General features: G+C 41.8%; 1 protein-coding gene and 1 long non-coding RNA gene across 2 annotated transcripts in view; one reads left to right on the top strand and one right to left on the bottom strand.

Moving 5' to 3' along the window:
- LOC149316227 (uncharacterized) overlaps nt 1–12425 on the top strand; it is a 38989-nt gene extending 26564 nt beyond the window's left edge. The window contains exons 3-4 of the long non-coding RNA XR_016280448.1: nt 10827–10905; nt 11979–12425. This is a non-coding gene — a long non-coding RNA (uncharacterized LOC149316227). The remainder of the gene's footprint in view (nt 1–10826; nt 10906–11978) is intronic.
- The window catches only part of LOC149316226 (phosphatidylinositol 3-kinase regulatory subunit gamma), a 348381-nt gene that overhangs the window by 82997 nt on the left and 240215 nt on the right, over nt 1–25169 (bottom strand). The gene's annotated exons all lie outside the window — the stretch shown is intronic.

A 25169-nucleotide genomic window follows, 5' to 3' on the forward strand; every position in this document is an offset into this window, starting at 1 on the left:
CCTTGCATTCTTACAGGAAGCACTCTTATCATTTTGTTCGGTGGCATTTCAAAGTAGATTGAAGTTCTATTAAAGGAGGATCCACAAAAGGACTGGCAGTGTATGCTAGGCAAGCAGGGAAATGGTCTACACCTAATGAATGCTCTCATTCATGTACCAACCATTGTTGTGATTGTTATGTGCCTTCAAGTCAGCTTATGGCAACCTCATCCTAGAGGAGGTTTGCCATTGCCTTTTTCCGAAGCTGAGAGTGTGTGATTTGCCCAAGGCCACCCACTGAATTCCCATGGTTGAGCAGAAATGTGAAGCCTGGTTTCCCAGAGTCCTAATGCAGCATTCAAAACCACCATTATGTTGGCATAAATTCTTGGTTCTTAGCCCGTTGACTATTAAACTAGAATATCATGAACATGGTACCCGTGTTTGGTTTCATTTTTGTAATGTAGTTTTGTTCTCATATTAAGAATTAAAATAATAACCTGTTTTCTTGTAGGGTTGCCATAATTGTCCACTAAGCCTGAGACAAAATGTAGGACAAAATCTAGACCAAACTGTAGGACTGCAGGACAAAACTCAGCCCAAAATGTAGGACATTTAAGGTCCTCCATTCTTCTTAAATGTCATACATTTTGGGCTGAGTTTTGTCCTGCAGTTGTCCTACAGTTTGGTCTAGATTTTGTCCTACATTTTGTCCCAGGTTTTAGTGGACAATTATGGCAACCCTATTTTAGGGACTTTGGGGGCAGCATCGATGGTTCCCCCACAAATGTACTGATAACAAACCTGTGAGAGATATATTTAGGCTGGGAGAAATCCAGTGCCACCCAGTGAGCTCCATGGCTAAGAATGAATGTCAGCCTGGCTTTCCCTATTAACAACTACACCACTGAGTAATATTCTAAATAATATTTCTCCTGAGTTACACTCCTCTCTAGTAACTTTCCATCCTAGAGGTCATATATGCCATTTCCTCCCCTGTTTTTTTTAAAGCCCTTTTCATTTAACTGCAATTACTTCCATAGTTTTGTTGCCTAGATGTAGAAGGCCCTGCAAACCAAAGCAGCCATGCTCCTTTTGTATTTGCACTGGAAGAGGAAGTGCCTGCTGACGGAGATACAGAAAGATTGTGTGGCCAAAGATGAATTAATTCTTACACTTGCAACATTATTGAGACCATCATTAATGCAGTGGATAACAGCAGCTGTGTAGCTATTTTGATTTCCACCATTCTCCTTCACCCTACCCTAGGGATGCCATAACCCGGTGGCCCCTGTGACAAACCCGCTTTTGGGGGGCCCCTCCCGGTCCTGGTCCAGTTTGGCCCCTAGCCCCCGGTTTGAGCTTCCCCTGTCTCCTCCCCGCCGTCCTGCGCGCGGCTGTGCGCCACTCTCCCCACCTGGCGCACTGGTGTAGCTTAGAGAGCAGCTCTTCAAAACATCTGCCACTCAGAGCTATTGCCAGCCCACTTGGTATATATGTCTTGCAAGAGGCATTACTTTCCAGGTTACAGTGAGAAAAGAAAAAAAGGCCATAAATCATTCATGTTGTCTGGGAGTTTAATTGCCTCATCTTTTAAATGTCTACCACTCAGTATTGTTGTAATTCTTTATCACAGGATCGTTTTTGAGGCCCTAAACACCTTTACTTGTAATATGCAAATTTCTCCCGAAGCTGACCAATGGGAAAGAAGCAATCAGCCCTCCATTTGGGTTGGTTTTCAATGGCTTGGTATAGGAAGAGCTTTTGCCTTGCTTGTAAATAGGAAGGGCTTTGGGGTAACAAAAGGCTGCAGAAATAGTTTGACACCCCCCCCCCCCTTAAACATCCATGGCTCAGTGCTATAAGATTCTGGGAATTGTAGTTTCTTGTGGCACCAGAGCTCTTTTGACAAAAGGAGGCGTTGCCTGGGGGCAGAGCGGTGGAAGAGAGGAGGCTGCGATGATGAGGAAAAGCAGGGGCTCCTCCGCATGGTCCTGGCACTTCCCTTGGCTCCCTCCCTCCTCCTCCTCCTCCTCCTCCTCCTCTCAGAGTAGCCACAGCCTGAGCTGCTCATTCACACTCCTTGGCTTTTCTCTCTCCCCCCCCCCCTGCACTTTGAGACCCCTTTAACTGCCAAAGCTCAATGCTTTGGAATTCTGGTGTCTGTGAGGCATTTGGCCTTCTCTGTCAGAGAGCTCTGGTGCCACAATAAACTACAATTCCCAGGATTCCATAGCACTGAGCCCTGGCAGTCTAAGCAGTGTGTTTTGGACACAGAGATCCTCCAAATGAATCCAGTCCTTAGCTTTTATATCTCTCTCACACACTGCAGGAATAATAATCCTGGGAATGCTAGTGTTTGGGAGACATTGAGACTTCTCTGTCAGTGATGGCTCTGAGGCCACAATAGACTACAATTCCCAGGATTCCCCAGCACTGAGCAGTCTCAAACTGGACCATTTCCTCAGTGTGGATGCACCTGGGGAGGCATTCTGGGCACTGCAGTTCAACTAAGTTTGGAGGGTTATGGGACTCCCTGTCAGAGATAGCTCTGGGGCCACAGTGTACTACAATTCCCAGCATTCCCCAGCACTAACCCAGGACAGTTAAATCACTCTCGAACTGGATTATTTCCTCAGTGTGGATGCAGCTTTGGTGAGGAACTCTGGGCATTTCAGTCCAGCATTGTTTTATTTCAGCAGTGTATTTTGGACCAGAGACAAGGTGACCAGACATCTTCCTCCTTTTTCAGGACATGTCCTCTTCTGTCAAATTTCAAAATGTCCTCCATTTGGAATATGGCTAAAAAGCATGGATTTATAATTACATGGGTGTTTTTAGCTTTTATTTTTGGCCATGTCCTACATTTTTTTGCTTGGGTGCTCTACATTTTGGGGTGAGTGCATTGGTCACCTTGGTCAGATAGCTTTCCAGGGGTTTAACTGCCATTCTGCTAAAAAAATGTCCTACATTTTAAAACCTTGTCCTACATTTTTCCCGGTTTTGAGGTCCTCCGGGATGGCAACCCTACCCTAGTAATTTTTCCATGTAAAACCTTAGTGAACTTTGGACCTGTGGCTGTGATTCTGCAGAAGGGATGGGGTGGGGGAGAGACTCACAGGTCCTGTGCTTTAACATAGCTGGCGTCACTGGAGATCTTCAGACAATGTTTTCCTTTTATCTGTGGCACGTGCAAAGAGAAAGGAAGCTTGCCAGGCCCAATACATCACATGCAGACAGCTGTAAAGAGGAGAATTGTTAAGAGGGAGTGAATCTGTGCAGCTATTTATGTGGGTACTATTCTCGTTGTGAATATGTTCCACAGGCTGGCTGGCTGGTGGGAAAATTTAAACTTGTTCTGCCATGCCAGAGGAATAGTGTTTGAACATTGCTGAGTCTTCAAAACAAATCCATGACTTGGTGTCTATAGAAGCAGCAGAGGCAGGCACACAGCAAAAATGTGCTGGTCATGATCAGCAATTTCAGGTGGGTCCTCCAGAGCAAAGTATGAGTTTGTAAAATAGAAGCAAGTGGCATCACAGTCTTCTTTTCCAAAGCTACCAAGCGGCAATTCCTAATTTGCCAAGTGGACTTGACTGACTGATCCTTGCTGGATTTGCACTCTTGAGACTCCAATACAGTGTAAAATATTGTTAAAAGTTAATAAACGATGATGATATGCAAACTGATGGGCAATTGGAAACCTAGCATTTTTCCCATTCGGAAAGTGGGAACACAACAAAAACAACAACAAACGAGAGACCAGAGCATGGCAAAGTTACTTATGGCATGGTACATACCGCCAGTAAGCGGCATACCTGCACCGATTCTAGGGTTAGGGACCGCGCAGCAACTGCACGGTCCCTAACCCTAGAACATACTGTCAGCGTAACAATGGCAGTGCCCTGTGTACATGGGCTCCTACATTGTTATGTAAGTGCCGCACGGCATCCACACGTTGCTGTGTGGCACCTACATAATGAGTGCACCAGTGGTGCACTTGTTACGCCGCCCCTGCGGCTTAAAAAGAACCCGCTTTTCTCGAGTTCTTTTTCCTGTGGAGGGAAGCCGCATGGTTTGGCGGCTGTGGCTTCCCTTTGGAGGAAATTAGGCCGCCGCCGTTCCAAACATTCTCTAAGGGATGTACCGGGCCTATGTTTAACTGTACTTCCCAAATTCTTACAGCCAGCCAGGCCAGTAGCTGAGAGATCATCCCGATTACACTGTTAATTATGTCACTCATATCATAGAACTGCACCCTATCACCATACATTGCTGGGATCAGGGAATCAGTTTCAACATCAGTGTGGTGTTAACAATCCTTGAATTACAAAGAACAAGGAAAGGCAAGCCTCAGGGAGATTTCACAGAGAGCACAGGCAGACACAGGAAGCAGGGCCGAATTGTTTCGGTGGGATATGGCTAGTTTTCCACCCACAGTACTTCAAACAAACCTCATAGATTTACAGTAAATTGCAGCTGTGCCCTGTATGTCTCTACTGCCAACATAAAAATGCTTGCTCTGCCTTAACAATGGTCAAGTGAATCATGTAGGCTTTGTTCCTAAACAACACAGGGGGTTCAAGTTAAGAGATGGGCCATTTAGAAACAGCCACAATGCCTTTTGCTAATGCACTTTGCCCCCCTTCAGGTGCCTTGATAGGAAGGACACAATCTTTCTCTCTTTTACACACACACACACACACACACACACACACACACGGATCTATGAAAGTGTTTTTTATAGCATTCTAGCAGCACTGGATAGAAATAGTCATATGCAAAACTTATTTAGGAATAAATGTCACACAAGGGAAAAGGAAAAATAAAACCTCACATATCCCACCCCCACAGTTGCTCCACATTATTTCTGTGGCAATGCAGAAAATCTGTGCTGCTAAGTAGTAATGGGAACCCTTGCTGGAGGCTGTCTAAGAGCTGAGATTGACTGATCTTGGAAGATCCTGTCTGATTTTGGAAGTTAAGCTGTGTCAGCCGTGGCTAGTACTTGAGTGGGAGATTGCCAATAAATAGCAGGTGCTGTAGACTATTGAGTTTAGTGCATAGCTAAAAAAAGTGACTTACCACTGCTGAATTTAGTTCTAATTCAGGATGCATCCTGATACTATTATACGCATTTTGCTGCTGCTGGATGTTACCTGGAATTCACCTCACTGGCGATGTCAGCCAGATGAAACCTGGATAACATCTGGCTAGAATCCGAGCTCAGCCAACCTCTTTTCAAAACTGGGAAGCTCCTGGCTTTGCAAATTGGCCCGCTGAGCTTGGATTCTAGCTGGAAGCTACCCGGGATTCACCTCACCGGCGACGTCAGCAGCAAAACGCATGTGATAATATAAGGATACATCCTGAATTAGAATTGAATTTGGCAGCGGTAAGTCACTGTTTTTTAGCTGTGTGCTAACTCCTATTTCAGAGCAAGGAACTGGCAAACCACCTCAGAGTATTCATTGCTTAAGAAAACCATATGAAGTTCATGGGGTTGCCATAAGTTGACAGGTGATTTGAAGATGCATGCCTGTGCATGCATGCATGCACGCACACAGACACAGAGTTCAAATGGCAAAATTTACATGCTTTGTGCCCCATTTGTGATAGGTGTCTCCATATGTTTGAATGGCACATGAATTGGAAAAGGACCGCTTTACTGACTTGAGTTTATTGCATTTTAGTGTATGTGTCAGGCTTCTCGATTGACAGCCTTAGGACAACCCATGGGAAGGAGGATGGGCACTGCAGTCCCACAACATGTGGAAGGCCACAAGTTGGCAGTTCCTGCTATAAACCTGTAACACCTTTGTCAGTAGTGACAAAACAACCCTGGACTGACTCAGGGCATACAATTACCCCCTGCCCCTGCCCAGCCCCAAAAGGTTAGATGGATAAAGAAATCAGAGATGCAGCCAAAGGAGAAAATATAATAATGGGTGACTTCTGCTAGCCTTACATTGAATAAATGTCCTTTCAGATTGTAAGAGATGAAACATTTAGATATGATAAATGATTGTTCCTTGGAACAGTTTGTCATGGAATTGGCCAGAGAGGAGACAAACCTGATTTTAATCCTGGGCAGTGCCCAGTATGATGTAAGTGTTGTCAATCCGCTCAGAAAGATCCATTGCAGTGCTATAAAATTCAACATATATGTTAGTGGAAAGGTGCCAAGAGAGTCCCACAATGGGTATACAAGGGCATATGGCCAGAGAAGTGGTCATAGACAGCAAAGAGGTGAATCAGTCTTCACCGTGAGACTGGTTGAGAAAAATTCCCCTATTTCACAGTCAGTCCACTTTGTCAAAAGAGGCCATTTTTGTGAGTAGTCATAACAGATTACTGGCTCTTTGGAGTTTTTGTTCACTTCAGTCAGCAGTGTTTTCTTTGTAAATGTTATTAAGAAAAATGATAGCTGCAATCAGTATTTTAATGCACTGTGAAAAGCTGCATATGATCAGTCATATCAGAGTATTCTTCTAACTTTCTGGAGAGGGTTATTCATGAAGGGGATCAAGTAGAGCTTCGACCAAGATGGCGTTCAGGCTTTCTATTGTTACTATATTGGGCCTAGGACAAAGAGATAGATGAACAAGGGAACAAATACAGTGTGCCCTTCCCGTACACAGGGGATCCATTCCGCCCCCCCCCCGCCCCCCATGTAAGGGAAATACCACGTATGGTGGAGTCCCATTTAAAACAATGGGGCTCGTGTCTTCGGTGCAGTGCGTGCACCACGGGCATACGCGCCACAGGCCATTGCTTCTTCCAGTGTGCAGCTTTCAGCTTATGCTGAAAGCTGTGTATGATGCGGGAGCACTGTACATATTTGAGTCAATAAATAAATAAGGATTTATGGGGCCTTTCTGTGCAATTGAACTTGTATTAATTTCACCAAGGCCCACATCAGGGATGGAAATCATGCATCCGTCCCATGTTTGACTCCAGCTTTCAGCAAACCTGGCCCATAGGGTCCCCAAATTTCAGGACCTGAACTCTCTTTTCCAGTACTTAGGAAGAATCTCAGAGTGACAGCGATGCCTTGAAAATTGTGTATGTGTATAGATATTTTCCTCATTTTTTAAACTTGGTGTCTTCCATTTGAATTGTATATTTTGTGCAACTGTGATGGGTGCTTAATGATCTTACTAGGTGTCTGCCCCTGGCGACATCAGTGTTGTGACATTCCCAGGGTCTGTCTTTGTGACACTGCTAGGGGGTCATTCCATCACATTTTGGCTTTGAAATATTCCTGGGATAGTGCTGATCTGGCTAACTTATCAGTCACCACAGCCAAAGATGACAAATTTTGGGCACTGAATTCCAACAACATCTAGAGGGCCACAAGATCCCTGCACCTGCTATATTACATTCCTTGGGTTACACTTCTGTTTGGGGATATTCAGTTTTCTAGCCATTAAAAACACAATGTTTTGTACCTGGGAAGTTATAAAATTTCTTCCTGTATAATGGGTTTATTGTAATTGAGTAGAGTGGGGCAATCACCTCAGGTAGCTGCTTATGAGAGGCAGGGAGCAGTCTGAGGTGTGTATTCCCTGCAGTCAGGCTGCTGCCCTCGGATATAGCCATGGAGGACATTATCCCTTCACCAGTGCTGATGTAAGATTCAACTGATAGTTTGTATGTAGAAGGAGGCATTATCTTGTCTGCCTGAAACAGCAAAATGTCTGGGGCCGTTCCTGGATTAGTATGGGAGCCTAATGGATATTCTTCTGATGCAATTCTTGGCAAGTCGCGTGACTCCACCGCATGTCACATCTACTACATTTTACTAAGCTATTAGATTTTCTTAATAGCTAAAAAAATACCATTTAACACTGTACATCTATAATAACTTCCAAAATCCACAAAACAGTGATACCTTCGACTAACCAAGATGCACAAAATATATGATGCAAGCTTTCAGAGCCCCACTGGCTTCTTTATCATGCAAAGGTATTTAAAATCATACAGGAAGGGGGTTGTAAAAATCAATACAACCTTGTTGGGAGAGCCAAGCCCTTCCCCTTTCAGTGCAATGTATGATGATGTTAATCACATTGTATAATACATCTATGGTATATCATCCTATTACAACAGTAATCAGATAAAGCTGTATATATGTTTAGATCAGGAGTTAACAAAGTACAGCCCTCTAGATGTTGTTGAACTGCAAGTTCTAGCATTACTCACTATTGGTTATGCTGATTAAGGTTCTTAGGAACTGTGGTAAAACATGGAGATTTTAACTTTAGTCACCCCTGATATGGAAACATATCGATACAGGTAAATACAGATGCAGAGCATACGTACTGCAAGTCTAAACAGTTTGATCTCCTTTTAGAGCCCATCCCTTTTGACTTAATGATTTGATACTAAGATTTCTGTGAATAGCTTTCTGTACATCACACTTCAGTGTCTTTGTGTAGCCTGTAGGCAATTGCAGTCAACATTCTCCATTTATGTGGATGTGGCTAATCAGGCCTGGTCAGTGCTTCACAATCCTTCACGTTCCCATGATGCAGAAACCCAATCATAGGCTGCTGAGAGTCTCAATCATAGAGTCTCCTTCCTTGGAGGTCTTTAAACAGAGGCTGGATGGCCATCTGTCAGGGATGCTTTGATTTGGATTTCCTGCATGGCGGGGGGTTGGACTGGATGGCCCTAGTGGTCTCTTCCAACTCTATGATTCTATGATTCTATGCTGCCACACTGCAAAATTAATGCAGTTTGAGCATGCTTTAACTGCCATAGCTCAATGCTGTGGAATCCTGGGATTTGTAGTTTGTTGTGGCACCAAAGCTCTCTGACAGAAAAGGTTAAATATCTCACAGAACTACAAATCCCAGAAATCCATAGCATTGAGCCATGGCAGTTAAAGCATGCTCAAACTGCATTAATTTTGCACTGTTGATGCAGCCATAGTTTTTCCCTGGCAGGTAACATTTTATGTGGAAAGAAATCCCTGAAGGTAGAAAGTTTAAAATGGTAGATGAGAGAATTTTGGTTGCTACAACTTATTATTTAAATGACAGAAGCGCCTGCTGAAATTTCCTTTTTCATGGAACTGTTCAAGGTATGGAGGCCCTGTGATATGTTGTATTTTAACACGTTCTATAGTTGCTCTATGTCTAAGATTTGTCACTGGAACTTAAACTTTCAAAGTTATATATACATGCTTTACTTTAGTTCCATAATTTAAGTGCTGACAGGACCATAAACCTTTTGGGGCTTGGGGGGGATGGTTCTGTTGAAACTGGTTGGAGCAAGATAAAAAATTAAGTCCAAACAGGGCAGGTTGCATTTCATAGTGAAAGGCTGCCCTTGTGATAGAGTTCAGGCCAGCACAGAATTTGAGGTCTTGGCCATTTGCCAGGGTAGGACTGGTGGATCCTGGGATGAAGACCTCATGGCTCTACCATTCCATCATTGAAAGAACAATATAAGAGATCAAGACCCATAAATAAGGAGATCCACAAATAATTTTGTAATAATAAATAAACCAGTTGACATAATGAGGCCAGTTATAAGGTTACATAAATGTTACTGGAGAAATGAGAATGCAGAATAAGGATTTTAAAACCAGATGATAAAATGGCTATTAATTTTTGTAGATAGGAGAACTCTGTGAACATAATAATATTATTCAGGTCCAACCTGTTAGATCACTTCCTTAAAACATGTCTTTTTGTAGTTCTATCTCTGCTGGAAGCTGCTCTTATGAAAAGAGAGAGGAATCATTCTGAATGTCTTCATGCTTTGGATGTCCTTTGATCTCCTAAGCAAACTGTTTTTGTTTTGCCCACTAGTGCCCCGAAGATTATGCTGCCAGATTTTGGTGGCAGTTTTAAGACACCAAGACAATATTTGTAGTATTTCTTGACATTAAAAAGAGTTTGGATGAGTAGCTCAAGAGGCTGACAAAGAGGCTGAGAGGATGCACGTGGTTCTCCAGATTCCAATTGCTCAGGAGGCCTAAATCCACGTGCAGTCATTCTGATACTAAAAACTCTGCAAAATATTACTGCACATATCATTTGGAAAGTAATAGAGACAGATCCCTGGATGAATTAGGAGCTGCTTGTATGACTGAAAGATGAAACTATACATTCAGCAAGGTAGACTAGAATAATATTAACTTGAATACAACATTAACTGGAACTGGCCCACTGCCTAATACCTTGCAAAAAACCCCTCAGATTCTCATTTCCCCAATACATAGAGATTTTTTTTATCATTTATTTTTTGTGCTTGAAAATACAGCCCATAGATATATGGCTTGTAAAAAGCCTCTTTGCTAGGATTAGAAGAAACGAAACATGAAAAGGTTTTTATAAATGTGTATCCCAATTCTTGTCATCCATTTCCAGAACATAACATCATTGCTAACCATTATCAAATAGTTTCTCTGTGAGGCACAATAAAGGATGATGGGCTATAGAATAAGGCTTGTACAAAAGAAGATGACAGTTTTGAGCAAGAATACACTTGGATTTTCTTGCAGAGCACAGCAACTCTGAGATATATAAATAACCAGTCATAATATATCTGTGTTAATTCTTTGAGAGCTAACTTCCTTCCCTGTTTACACTTTTCCTACAACTGTTATTTTTTTAAAGGAGGACTAAATAATACTGCATAAAACTGAGAATCTCTGAAGACCACAAAAATCTCCCACCTTCACCTAGAACCTAGCCAAGAGCAGTGGTTGGGCCAGCTGACAGTCTCATGGTGTGCTTTTGAAGGGTAGGAGGAAGGAAGCTTTTTCTGGCAAAGAAGAATTGCTTCTTGGTTGTCACAAGGATGTCTTTCTAATCCTGTTACTTTTTTTGCAGGGGGTACCATGGCAACACATGGTATTTCCAACTACAGAACGACCAATGTAGTCCAACGAAAGTCACATGCATAAGAAAGGTGAGCAGCTGATCTCATTCCTGGGCTGATCTGACCTGCCAATACCCAGCTGAGTCAGGGAGCATGTGTCATGCCGTTTTTAGGAGAGTGGGCTGAATGTGTCCATTTGGTGTATCTCTACAAATCACGTGGAGCCTGGTACATAACCTACCATCATTTAAATAGGAGACAAATTATATAAAATGTAATGTTTACATGGAAATTGGTTATGCATATATGCTTCTGGCTCCATATACTATACTGTGTGTTGTCCTGGTCATGTATTTGGCTCCAAAACAGCCACAAAGAAAAGTGGGTCCTATGTAACATTTGCATTTTATTTATGTATCATAATTTTAAAAAAATGATCCCATCAGTGAAATTGTTTAGCTCATAAAAGGTCATTCAGGGAAACTGCATATTCTGTGTATCCATGTGCATATAATATATGCAGTCTGGCATGGAAGGATATGACCATAGGAACTGTAGGTTCTGTTCATTTTAAATAATTTTCTAGCTTCCATAACTCCAGAAGAATCTTTGCAAATGCGTGACCAATGTCTGTGTATGGTTCACTAGTCAGAAGGAAGTCTGACAAGGTGTTAGCATGATTCCATTCTTATCTTGTCTTTTCTCCTCTAGTTTGTACCACAATTATTTCTGTTTTCCATTTGGATTTTTTTTTTTTTGAGAAAACACAGCTTTAGGGGTTTATTTACAGCAACACTTGTATAGTGCCCAATTCACAGTGTTTCTGGGTATAGAGGTAAAGTATCATGCATTGCATTTCAGGACTTTTGTGCATATGTGTTCATCTTTTCCTGCAAAACAACATGGTGCTGGTTTTTGTTTTATTTTTTGCACAAAATGCAACATTTTGTGCAATATATATAACTACATTGCCATTAGTCTTGATGAGAGTGAAATGTACTTTTTTAAAAAACTCCCACACAGGAATAAAACATCTCAAGAGTGGTTGTCTTTTTCTTTCATCGAACACCCATTTTTGTCATGGTCAAGAAAATTTACAAATATTCCTTGCATCTCTACCTCTTGTTGGCTAACAATTATTATTTTTTAAAACACCCAAACAGCACTCTGATGAGGAAGCTGAGGAAAGCCACCACCAGCAAGAAAGACATTAAATCATTTGAGAGAAGAAATAAACAATAAAATGTCTGGGAAAATAAATAGGTCTTTATTTGACTCCTAAATGTTATGTTATGCTTTGCTGGGTGTGTTTCTAGGGAAGGCATTCTACAATGGAAGTACCACCACCAAAAAGTCTCCTTCTTGGGCAGCTACTTGCTGTATCTCATTGGTTAAATGGTGGGGTGGGACCCCCAGTGGGAAGTGAGAGTTGCTCAAATGAGGGTGCAAGACTTGCAGACTCTTATTATTATTTATGGTATTTATACCCCGCCCTTCAGCCCTAAAGGCAACAAATCCCTTCTCTTCATCCTGCTGATCGTTCCTCTTACTCCTCTTCCCCAACTTTTTATATGTAAAATTGAATTTACTTAAATAAAACTGTTCTAATTTGGACAATGTTATTTCCTTATAAAATGTTAAAATATGAATATATATGAATCTAGAAATGAAAATAGGCACACTAAATGAGCAAAATATTTTATTCATATATTGTGTTGGGTGGGAGGGGCATGACATCCAAATGTAGATGTAAAGGGGGGGGAGTGTCCCAAGGTAAAATGTTTGAGTACCACTGCTATAGCTCATTTGGTAGGATCACTCTGAAAAGTATCTCTGAAAAAGATGTTAGACTCTAGTTGGGTAAATACAGCATGAGGAGGTCCTTCAGATGACTTGGCTTCAAATTGTTTAGGGCTTTAAAGATTGAAAGCAGCACTTTGAATTAGGCTCTAGAAATGGATTGAAAGCCACTGAAGATGAAAAAGTACTGCTGTGATATGTTCACAATGACCAGTCATCTTGCTGTACCGCTTTGGACCAGCTCAAGGTTTTGGGCCGTTTTGAAAGGCAGCCCCACATATAACAGATTGCAACAATTCAAATGGTAGCTTACCAGAGCATGGATAACTGTAGTGAGCCTGTCTCTGTCCAGATAGGGTCGCAGATGGTATTTCAGCTGTAGTTGATAAAAGGTGCTTTGCACCACTGAAGCCACCTGAGCCTCCTGTGACAATGATGGATGCAGAAGCACCCCCAAACTACAGACCTGGTCCTTTAGCATGAGTGAACTACTGCCACATAGTCTGGCTGCTGGGCAGATACACCAGCTGCTAACATCACTTCTGTCTTCTCTGTACTGAGCCTCAGGTTATACTGGGCCTCATCAGAACATCCCCTACCTCTCTAGGCTAGATGAAGAAGAAAGGGAGAACTGGGTGTCATCAGAATGTTGATGGCACCTCAGTTCACTAATCCATATAGCCTCTACCAGCAGTAACATATAGATGGTGATTAACATGGAGAACAAAATAGTACCATATTGAACTGGAACGTGTTCTGCCAAAGTGGGGAGCAGTAATCTTCCAGCACTTCCTGAACAGCTATCCAAATACGTAGTCCATCCACCAGTTACTTGTTAGCTACAGAACTAGTTTCAAGCTTTTGTTGTTACCTTACACAACTCAGGGCCAGGATTCCTGGCAGACTGCATTTCATTATACATGCTCAGTTGACCTCAGAGAGCCTCATTAATGGAATGCCATCATGTAAAATTTAAAAGTGGGCCTTCTTGGTAGACTCCCCATTTGGTCTGAGAGGAAAAGATCTATTCCGGGGTGGGCAAAGTGCAGACCACACTGACCTGTCTTTGGAGCACTCAACACTGCCAAACTCACTCTAGACTGCCTCTTTTCTACCCCCAGATGCACCATTTAAACAGGTTGGAATTCTTACATTAAAAATACCCTTTCTTTTCCCCCAAGACTTTTGTTTTTTGTTTCAACTTTCACTCTGAGGTGTTTTTGGCTGTCCATGCAGCTCCTGAGGGGTTCTGGGAGTAAAACAGCAACCCTTAGACCTGCCCAGTTTTGACAGTTGCTCACTTTTTCTGTGGTTTTAATCATTTATTATTATTTAAAAATTCTTTCATACTTTTTATATTACATTAGAGGTGTATTTTATTGTAAATCACTTAGGGATTTTATTATATCATGTGGGGAATAAATACATTAAGCAAAGCTATTGCAACATAGCAGCTGCAGTATCCATCCCAAACAATCTGTTCAGGAGGTTATCATGGGTGATGGCACTGAAAGCTGCTGAGAGGTCACTAGGATAACCCCACTTCCAGCCTCTCTACAAAGGTTATCCAGACAGAGTAAGTGAGACATTTTCTGTTCCAAAAGCAGTCCTCAAGCTTGATTGAAAAGGAGCTAGAAAATCAGTTTCATCCAAGAATCAGTGAAGTTGGGTAGCAACCACCCACTTAAACACCTTGTCCAGGAAGTGGAGGAGATGGGCTTGTAACCAGCTTTCTTTTTATGTATTCTGGGACCCAGTTACATCTCTCCCCCTGAAGCAGTATTTTCCTGCCTTTTCTGAGGGGCTGGATCCACTCCCTCCATACATGGGTGAATTTACAAACTCCTAAACACATCCAGACATCCCCTCCCTTTTATAATAATATAAAACAGGCAAGAGTTGAGCCATCAGGTGGTCAGCCAAATCTGTCCAAATGACAGTGCCAATTCCATCAGAAAGATGTATGTGATGTGATTTTGGGCATTAAATCACCTCAGGAGGTCCATGGGATGAACTGACTACATTTATCTTTATGCAGCTCACTCAGCAAAACAAAAAGATATATCCTCCTGGACCAAATGTGACCTAATACATTTTGCTGCTTATCATTTGCCCTGATCTCAGAACCAAACATCTGAATAAGAATAAATGAGAATAGCTGAAAGGCCATTGTAGGAGGCACAGTCAACATAAATGCAGAAATGATGATGCATAAGCTGCTTTTGAGACTACAGCTCCCAGAATCCACCAGTCAACTTGGCTAATGTCCTTGGTGGTTAGAGAATTCCAAGAGTCACAGTCCCCAAAAGCTGCCCCCCAAAGCTCCAGCTGTGGTTCTTTTGTGTTACATCATTACTTCTTTTTAAAATAACATTTTTTGTGCTCTTGCTTTATTCCTAAAATATCAAAGCAGGAACATGAGAAGATTCCCTCACATGTGCATCCTGAAGGTAAATTCTACATGAAAAGCTTACTTTGACTGCAGTCATCAATACTTTTGCCCCATTTGGATGCATACCATATTATTTTTATTTCAGCATGTCATATAGGTTTAATCAATATGGCTGGAGATAGTTTCTTACAATGGATGTACACACAACAAATACATTACAGACCAGAAGTGTGGTCTCATGTAAGAGTACTCAAAAGTAACCCCTAGCTTAAACAAAAGAAGAAGAAGCAATTTTTCTCTTCTGAAGTGAAATGTGATTGTGTTGAACTTGATTGTCAATTTCCCACTTAGATGTGCATTGAATTACTGTGGCTGCTGTTTCCAATCATGTCAACAAGAGTAACATGTCCTCTTTCTAGTTGCATCTCAGGATTAGTTCCATGGTCATCTGCACTGAGCCCATAGTAATTTAGGATACTTGTAAGCTTTGCCTCTTTAACATAACCAGAAAGTCTACTCACTGTTACAAAACCTTCTCCTTCAAATGCCTTCTTGATTTCTTTCTCCATCCCACCATCTCACACCACCACCCAGCTAAAAATTACTAATGACCTGTGTGCCCTATGACCATTCTGCTAGTAAGAGTGCTTATGATTTTTTTTAATGATTCTGGATTGACTAAACTCAACATGACACGGGAAAATCTGCACATAACTACTAAACTCAACATAACACTGAGAAATCTGCACTGATACAGTGTTGGCACTGTGATGGGTCTTATAAGCAGGACAGATGTACAATTATAGATTAATAGACAACAGACAGAGTGGGCAAATGGCAACTACAAATGCTCAGAAGGCTGTAACTATGTTTAGTACCTGGATGGGACCAGAGCTTGGATGTTATTCTTTGTACTACAACTCCCAGAATCCCTCAGACAGCATAAACTTCAGAGGATTCTTAACAGTATACTGTATAGTCCAAAAAGTAATTTTGTAAGCTCTGGATGGAATACTATCTAGGGCTTTGTATAACCAACTCTAAGTTTATTGGAAATAATATAACAAGTAACTACACCTATAGGTATAACTATCTGCTTCAGGGCTCCTAGAAGTGTTTAAGGTGAGGAGGGACCCTCCAGACTAGCAGGCAGTTCATTGTGAATTTTGTGCTCTTGCATATGTGCTTTAACAAAACAGTAATAACACAGAATATACTGAATAATAATACCACCAAGTAAAGCAGTTAACAATGTGATTATGGTAAAGAAAATGACAAAATAATAATATATCATAAAATTATTTAGAGCCTAAAATTAATATATCAAATAAGAGGGAAATATATAAAACCCAATTAAGTGAATGCAAACATGCCTTTAAACTAAAATGCTTTTGGTTAGTAGTTCCTCAGGGGACTCAACTGCACAGGAATTTTTGTGGCCTTTGGTGCCTGGCCACTTCACGGGAGCCCATTATGAACCCTCCAGTGCCCATAATCTGCATGTACACACACACACACACACACACACACACACTCAATCACATACACAATCACAGTATGAAATGACTTCATTAGCACAAAATTGTTATATTTCCAGTATATTTTTTCAATGCAGAGAACACACAAAGCACTTGATTTTTCTAACACTTTTCAAACAGAGTCCTGGCATTCACAGGATGAGAGGAAAATCCATAACAGTCTGCCTGTTCGGTTACCCACCTACACAGTTGAAAGGTCTTTTAAACCATTCTCTGTTCCCAAAGCTAAAACTGAACTCAGAACAACCCAAAGATGGAGATCTCAGACTGAATGGCTGCAATAGCCCGTCAAACCCACTGGTGCTGGCAGCTGATCTGGAGACACATTGTTTGGCTGAGATCATTTGCATTGAGCTGAGTTTCCGTCCATTGTTTCAGGAGAAGGAATACAATGAGGTGTGTGACAGCAGAGAATCAGCTGAGTTACATATTAGCTGCATTCAGTGTGCTTAGCTGATGTTTAGTTTAAAGACCAGGTTCTCCTCCTGTTCTTCTGATTAATGAAATGTGGTTTTGGAATGACAGCCAGGATAATTTTGCCTCTACTCATGGATCGCTCACAAAGGGAAGGACTCTGAACTCAAAGATAGATTTATAACTATGGCTTCTTGTTACATAATCTTAACTGTAGCATTTTTCTTTTTCTTTTCTTTTTTTAAAATACAAACAAGAGCTGTTTTGTTATGACATCACATTGTGGATGATACTTTTTCACAGAAAAGTAGGATGGAAAGATTCAAATCAGTCAGTCAGTCAATTGATAATTTGCTTTCTCAAAGCCATACCTTTAAAGTCCTCAATTGAAAACAACAAGCAGTATCCTGCCTACAGTAACCTATTGATTAACTGGTGTAATTAGTCTGTTACATTTTTATACCACCTATCCTCCTAAGAATTTAGGTAGCATAGCTTGGTAGTTGCATTATGTGCCTTCAGGCCATTATCTTCAAAATGCGGTTTACCACCTATTTATTTAAAAGGATTTAAAATAGTGTGAATGTACCCTTTGTTTTACAATTTGCTGCCTTGCTCCAAATTATCTTTATAGCACGTATGTAGGACATATGTTAAAACAGGGGTAGGCAACCTGCGGCCTGTGGGCCGGATGCGGCCCGGCGAGGCCTTGGGACTGGCCCCAGCCCGGTCCTGCCGCAGATTGCCGCCGGGGCCTTTGGCCTCTCATGCGCAGGGGCAAGGGGGGCAATTGTCTATAGACGCCTCAGAAACATGCATTTATATTAACATTTTTTAAAAAATCAGCAAATTTTTTTGAGTGTCCTCCACTGTTTTTATAAAAGTGTCCACCATTTGAAAATGTTGTCCTACATTTGTTCCGGTTTATTTATTTATTTATATATTTTTTAAAATATTTAATTATTTATTTTTTGGCTTCGGCCCCCCGGTTGTCTGAGGGACAGCAACTCGGCCCCCGGCTCAAAACGGTTGCCTACCCCTGTGTTAAAACATTAGCTTCAGTCTTACAGAGCAGAATTTGGAACTGTATGTCCCTCTAGTTGTTGTTGGACTGTAGTTCCCAGCAGCCCTAGTCAGCAGGACCTGTGGTGAGGAATGCTGGAAGCTGCAGTTCCACAACCTCCAGATAATCTGCCCGATGACCCTGCCCCACTAATATGCAAGGATGCTTGCGGTGCATACAATGCACATTTACTTGGGAGTAAGCTACACTGAAGACACAGAGGGGTAGGTATACATTCTGATTGTACCACATAGTTATATTCATGAATGATTATGGATGGGAAAGTACTTTGGCCTCCCCTTGCAAGTATTTGCAAAAAGCAAATTAATAACCTGCTTAATCATACTGAGCCCTTTCCCTAAAGACAGTTAACAGGTATCTATCTATCTATCTATCTATCTATCTATCTATCTATCTATCTATCTGGCTAGCTATATATCATCTGACACACACACACACAGCCAGAGGGATCTTAAAACTAAAAATTTCTGAACTTAGGCACCAGGACAGAGTTTTAGAATAATCAGCGAGGGGTGGACTAGTTGAACTGGTGAATAGAATCATGGTTAAGTAAATTAACTACAGCCGTGGTGACGAATCTATGGCACATGTGCCCTCTCTGACACACGAAGCCATTTCGAATAACAAGCCTGGCATCTCCCCCCCCCCCCCCCCCAAAAAAAAAAAAAAACATCTCCCAGTCTTTCTTTCTCAGTCCAGGAATTGAACCTGGGACTTTCTGCCTGCAAAACCTGTGCTTATGTGGCTGAGCCTCAGTGGTGCCCACATGTGCTTTGCTTGATCCCAAGAAAGCAGGAATCAAGCAGGGAAACTTGTTTCAGTCCTTTTCTGGTCTGATGAGTCACAGCAGGAAGGGAAAAACCTGGCTTCCTTCCCTATGCCAGCCTTGCTTTTAGAAAAATCCACATCCTGGCCTGATCCTTTACACAAACCTGGAGTTTCCTTTCCAGCAAAATGGGTGCTGAAAGTAAAGCAAGAAAGAAGCAGGTTTTGCGGGGAGGGTGCTCTTTATTGTCACTCAAGGCAGGCGGGGTTTATTTTTTAAAAACCCTCCTTTTATTTTCAACTATGGCTGCTTCCGCACTGCAGAGATAACCCAGTTTGACAAGACTTTAAATGCCCTGGCTGAATGCTAAGGAAATCTGGGAATGGTAGTTGGTTGAGGCACCAGAGTTCTCTGACAGAGAAGATTAAATATCTCACAAAACTACAAATCCCAGAATTTGTTAAAGGGTTTCAAACTGGCAGTTAAAGTGTTGTCAAACTGCATTAATTCTGCAATGTAGATACAACCTCAGTTCTCATATTGCTGTTTTTATGGTTTCTTCTCGTCCCAGCTTTTTAAAAATTCTACAGACTGTATTTTTTTGCAAACTGGTTTTGTATTTTCACTAACCTTCAAACTTAACACCATTTTAAATTTTTAAGAGACAACGTAAACACTAGCAATACAGGGCATGTGCGTACAAGGTTAACAAACAAATACCTGTCTTTAGCTCTGGTGCCACAACAACTACCATTCCCAAACTTTCATAGCATTGAGCCAGGGCAGTTAAAGTGGTGTCAAACTGGATTATCTCTGCAGTGTGGATGAAGCCCTTGAGAAGGGACTGACTTCTTTCCTTTGCACCCTCCCTCTGCCCAGCTTTCCTTGGGTAGAGGATGACACTTTCTCTTGACTCTTTTCCAAGAATGCTGTCTTCTCTTTTATTGATGGGGATTGCGCTGTTCATTCTTATCGGAGGAATAGGTTTCAGCTATGCACTTGCTCCATTAGCTTTGATACACTGTGGGGAATAAAGCTGCCCATCTCCTTCACTGAGATTGCTGGCAATGGAGCGCCTTACCCTGGTTGCTGCCAACTCAGTGATGTCATCTTCAACTGCAATGCGACCTCCCCTCCTGGCCTTGTGCAAAACTCCCTTAATGAGGCGTCTGTGCTCCTGGCTGCTTCCCTGTTGGCACTCAGAGAAGCAAAGGGGGTGATGCACAAATCCATCTTTGCAGGCATTCATCTTTATTGTTGCAGCCTGACCCAAAGTACCTCTCTCCCTCCGATGAGACTGATTGAAATTCAATGGGAGGAAGAAAAAAAATATGCCAGGAGAACAATTTGTCCTTAACTAAACACAGGCCTTTCCCCCCTCCCCCTTCTTCTCCCCCTACTCCTTTTTTCAACCCTACGCAATCTATGCAGGAGGAATTGCTGTGAGTTTGTTTCCAAGATCTCCTTCTGGCAAGGAGAAAAGATTGGGAGCTTGGATTTCTAAACATTAGCTCAATTTAATGGCTAGATTCCACCGCTCCCCCTTCTCTGCCTGCAAACAAACACCTTTCCTTCATGCAGCATTTACAGGCAGGTGCAACAAACCTCAGGCGAACCACAGAAATCAGCCCCAAGAAGAATGAGCTGTGATTTCTCAGACACAGAGGCACTTTCTTTCTGGACAAAGCTTGTACACAACAAAAATCATCATTTTTCTTTATAAATTGGTGACCATTTTTAAAAAAATACATTAATTTCCAAGGAAAGCATGCATTCCAAATTTGAAGATAAAAGGCAGGGTTTCTTTTGGACTTTGCTCTGTTTTGTTCAGAAGATTCTGTGAGTTGATTTGTATATGCCACCCAAATGCCATTTATACCCAATTCCTTCTTACGGTAGCTTACTCTCTCAGAGCAGGTCTCTTGTGAGGAAAAGTTGCAATATTTGGGGATTTATAGCCAAACCAAACAAAAACAAAGGGATGACAAGACAGAGGTGTATAAAATGATTCACTGTGTGCAGAAAGTAAATAGGGTGAAATCCTGCTTGCCTCATAATACTGGAACCTTGCGCCATCTTATGAAGTTGAATGGTGTGAGATTCAGATGATAAAAGGATGTACCTCACACAGAGGATGGATAACAAGTGGAATTAGTTACCACTAGATGAAGCGCATCACACAATTATATCACCATGATTCCACTTTATTTGAGATGGCTGCATCCTATGGAATCCTGGGTTTGTAGCTTAGTGAGGCACCTAAGCGCCAGCTGAGAATTCTGATTACCCCTTCCTAAACTACAAATCCCAGGATTCCATAGAGGCAGTTATAACAATTAAAGTGGAACTATACAGTGGTAACTGTATTGTGAAAAGGCCTGATGTGAATGCCATCAATGTAGATAGCGCTAATGAGGGAGAAATTCATGGAAATAAGGCTCTCCATAGGTCTCAATCGAGAGCCAGACTAGTGTAGAGGTTTGAATGTTGGACTACGAATGTTGGAGACCAGGGGTTGAATCTTGACTCAGCCATGGAAACCCACTGGGTGACTTGGGCAAGTCACACTCTCTCAGCCTCAAAGGAAGGGAATGCCAACCCCTCCCCAAAAGAATCAGGTCAAGAAAACCCAATGATAGGTTTGCCTTATGATCTCCATACATCAGAAATGACTTGAAGGCACCCAACAACAATAAGAAGATCTCAGTCATGATGGTTCTATAGTCGTTCCAGTATCAGAGACAATATATCTCTATATACAGGTGCTGGAAACTATGAGTGGGAGAATGATGTTTCACTCTTCTCCTGTTTGTAGGCTTCCCATAGACATTGGGTTGACCACTTTGTGAAAAAAATGTCGGATTAGTTAGAGCTTTCATCTGATCCACCACAGTTCTTATGGCCTTACTTGTGACTCCCATTTTATAGCAATTCTGTGAAGTCAGTTAGGCTACGAATGTGACTTGCCCAAGGCTTTCCAATGAGCATGACATCATACAGTCAAATATGTGCTACTGCCAGTTCTTACAAACACAGAAATACTCTTTGGAAAGAGTGCTTTGCAATGAAGCCCAGGTCCTTTGATCTTCAAAAAGTTCATCCACAATTGTAACTCAGGTATGTGCATGGCTTTTTAAAAAATCCTTTAGATAACCAGGAAGGATATTTGATCCATCCTCTTTGGCATGTGAAAAGCACTGAAGGTTCTGTCAGGTTATCGTTGCAATCAGTGGGAAGTCCTATTGGATTTAATGTGCTCGTGTATGTGTCTTCACGTCACCTGTTGACTTACAGTGACCTCATGCATTTCATAGGGGTTTCTCAGGCAAGGAATATGCAGAGGTGGTTTTGCTAGTTCCTTCCTCTGAAACAGAGCCCACAGCACATGGTATTAGAAAATGGATAATGCCTTCAGAGCTAGGAATTGTCCTTTCCTAGGGGCAGTTGATGGGGAAACATAAATAGTTTCATATCCATTACAAACATGATGGGGAAAAGGGAACACATCAGTGAGATACAAGCTAGTTTCCATAAATTCATCAGTGATCATTATATTCTGTTTTCTAGGCATGATTGCAAAAAGGCAGCAATAGCACACTCCTGCACCCCTAAGAGTGTACTGTTTTCTCACGCATGAGCCAACTGAATAAAAAAAGCATGAGAGAAGAGGTAACAATACAAGTCAGTGTGTGGACAGCAACCTCCTTACAATACTAGCACACAGCTTTGCAATGTAGTTGTGATTGGTGTTGGGGAGTGGGGGTGGGGGTCACATGATTTGCAATAAAAATCACAAGAACAGATGTCTGTGCATTTGGCAAGACCATAGTATCTTCCTAAGACTGATACTTTGTGACTGACTATTCACTAAGTGATACTAAGTCTGTGAAGCGTGTCTACTCTATTCCTCCTAATTAACATCTGATATCAGTGTTGTGCTAGGCACTGTGTAGGACACAAAAGTAATACACAGCCTGATGAATGGCCTTGCAGTCTACACTAACCAGGCAAGACCAGAATGGACAGAAGCTGGGGATTAATACATTGAGTACTGAAAAGTTAAATAACAGTGGAGGAACAAATCTGAGACTGTAGTGTTTGCAGGCTATGGGACTGAAATGTGCTAACATATGGGGCAACTTGTGGTCAAAGAACTTCTGCAATACAAGATATTGGTCATTCTGTAATTATGGTGGGGGAGTAAACACCACTGGGGTTGCCATGAGTCTTACTTTACAGAGAACAGTAAGTAAAGTATGGGTCTTCAAAGGACAAGTATTTTTATAGATTAAAAAAAAACAGTAATGAAGGAGAGCAGCTGCCTTGATAAGTTGTTTGCCAAGAGTTAGCATGTAGACAGCAGACCAAACAGGTACATACACGTCATCTTGTTACACTTTTCCTCCCAATAGTGAGCTGCATTATATTTCTATTTAAACTGAATCAGCATGGTGCTGTGGTTTGAGCACTGGACTATGACTCTCAAGATCAGGGTCTGATTTTCCACTTGGCCATGGAAACCCACTGGGTGACCTTGGATGAGTCACATACTCCCAGCCCCAGAAAACCCTGCCATAGGTTTGCCTTAGGGTTACTATAAGTCTGAAATGATTTGAAGGCACACAACAGCAAATTCCTTTAAATGTCCACCAAATAAGCATACATATCTTTTATGCAAATTTTCTCATCTAGATCTTGGTAATACCTTTCCTCTTTGTGGGGGTGGTGATTCATGTGGCTCCCTGGAAATGAGCCTTAAAAGCAATGTAATAGACTTACAGGCACTAACATTATATGCTATCACTACAAGTTCTCTTTTCTATTTGGAATAATTGGATGTGTTTTCCATGAAATTTACAACAGAGTAGAGCTGCAGCGTGATCAATGGGATCCTGGAATTTCAGCACAACTACAAACACTTTTCACTGATTTTATGACTCCACCCTTCTGTTCAATCCAAGCTTAAGCTCTCTTTAACTTCTGTGCTCATTTTATATATTCAGTAGGGTAGGGAGCAAGGGTACGTGTGTATACAATGATCTTTCTCAATTTGTGTCATGTTGCAATCAGCAGTATATATGTGTAAAGAACTGGTCACCAGCCCCAGGCACTGAAATGCCTAGTACAACACTGCTTTAAACAGGATGACCTCTGAGGTAGTGCAGCTGGTAGTATATGCTGTGACCAAAGGAGCCGAAAGAGGATGCTGGAAGCATAGCCTAGCTAGGTCAGCACAGTGTTGATGTATGGCTATTGACCAGCCAACAACACTCCATGCTTACAGTGACATCACCCATCTACAGCTCATGTAGAGAGCTACTGTCAGCAGCCAAAATATACCCATGGTGCAGATCTAACTATCCTGTGCCATTAACACAGATGTGCAATTCCTCCTGTCAGTAAGGGAGTTGGGCTGTACTCCTATCCACATCCCCCTTGACTGCTGGCTACTGTCACTCCTTCTTTTATACTCCTTTTCTACATTTTTGTAACATGATACCTGCACTAGCCCCATTGAAAGAGAATACAAAGTAAAGAAACCGCTGGATGTGATGAAAATGATTTTCTTTCCTTCTCTTCCCTACTCCTGCCACAGCTCCCACTCCGCCTCCACACATGCACCATCACCTATTTGCATAAACTATTAAGCAGCCAGCTAAATAGATGTGGCCTCTTTGGGCTGCAATCCAGTGCTGAGATGAGCTAAGCACACAGCACTTACTCTTCCATTTAATCAATTCCAGTGCAGCACATTCATTATTGTTGCCTTTAGCATTAATATGTCTCATAAAGCAAATGCTCCAATGTGTTGCCCAGGACTCAAGAGCTTGTTGGTTGGCCCTAGCACTCTCACCGCTCATATATATATATATATGGCAGCAGCTCTAATGAGTGTCTTTGCCTCCATGGATTTTGTATTTATCCACTGATCATCCCATTTCAGGGCTGAACCACAGACATCAATCCAAGGTGAGGCAAGAACTGTGAGACAAACAGCAGTGAGGACCAAAGAATATGTCAGAACCAAAGAATAAACCAGAGCAAAGAACTAAGGTTCAAGCCAGAACCAAAAGGATAATCCAGAAATAGAATCATAGATTTGGAAGAGACTACAAGGGCTATCCGATCCAATCCCCTCCTATGCAGGAATATACAATCAAAGCACTCTTGACAAAAAGCCATCCAGCCTCTGTGTAACCAAACAAGGAAACTCTGCCACACTCAGAGGCAGCATATTCCACTGTCAAACAGCTCTTACCATCAAGACGTTCTTCCTAATGTTTAGGTGGAATCTCTTTTCCTGTAGTTTGAATCCATTGCTCCATGTCTTAGTCTCTGGAGCAGTAGAAAACAACCTTG

This window comes from Sceloporus occidentalis, unplaced genomic scaffold (genome assembly GCF_023333645.1).
Source record: "Sceloporus occidentalis isolate IW3139 unplaced genomic scaffold, rSceOcc1.0.p SCAF_3, whole genome shotgun sequence".
NCBI classification, from domain to species: domain Eukaryota; kingdom Metazoa; phylum Chordata; class Lepidosauria; order Squamata; family Phrynosomatidae; genus Sceloporus; species Sceloporus occidentalis.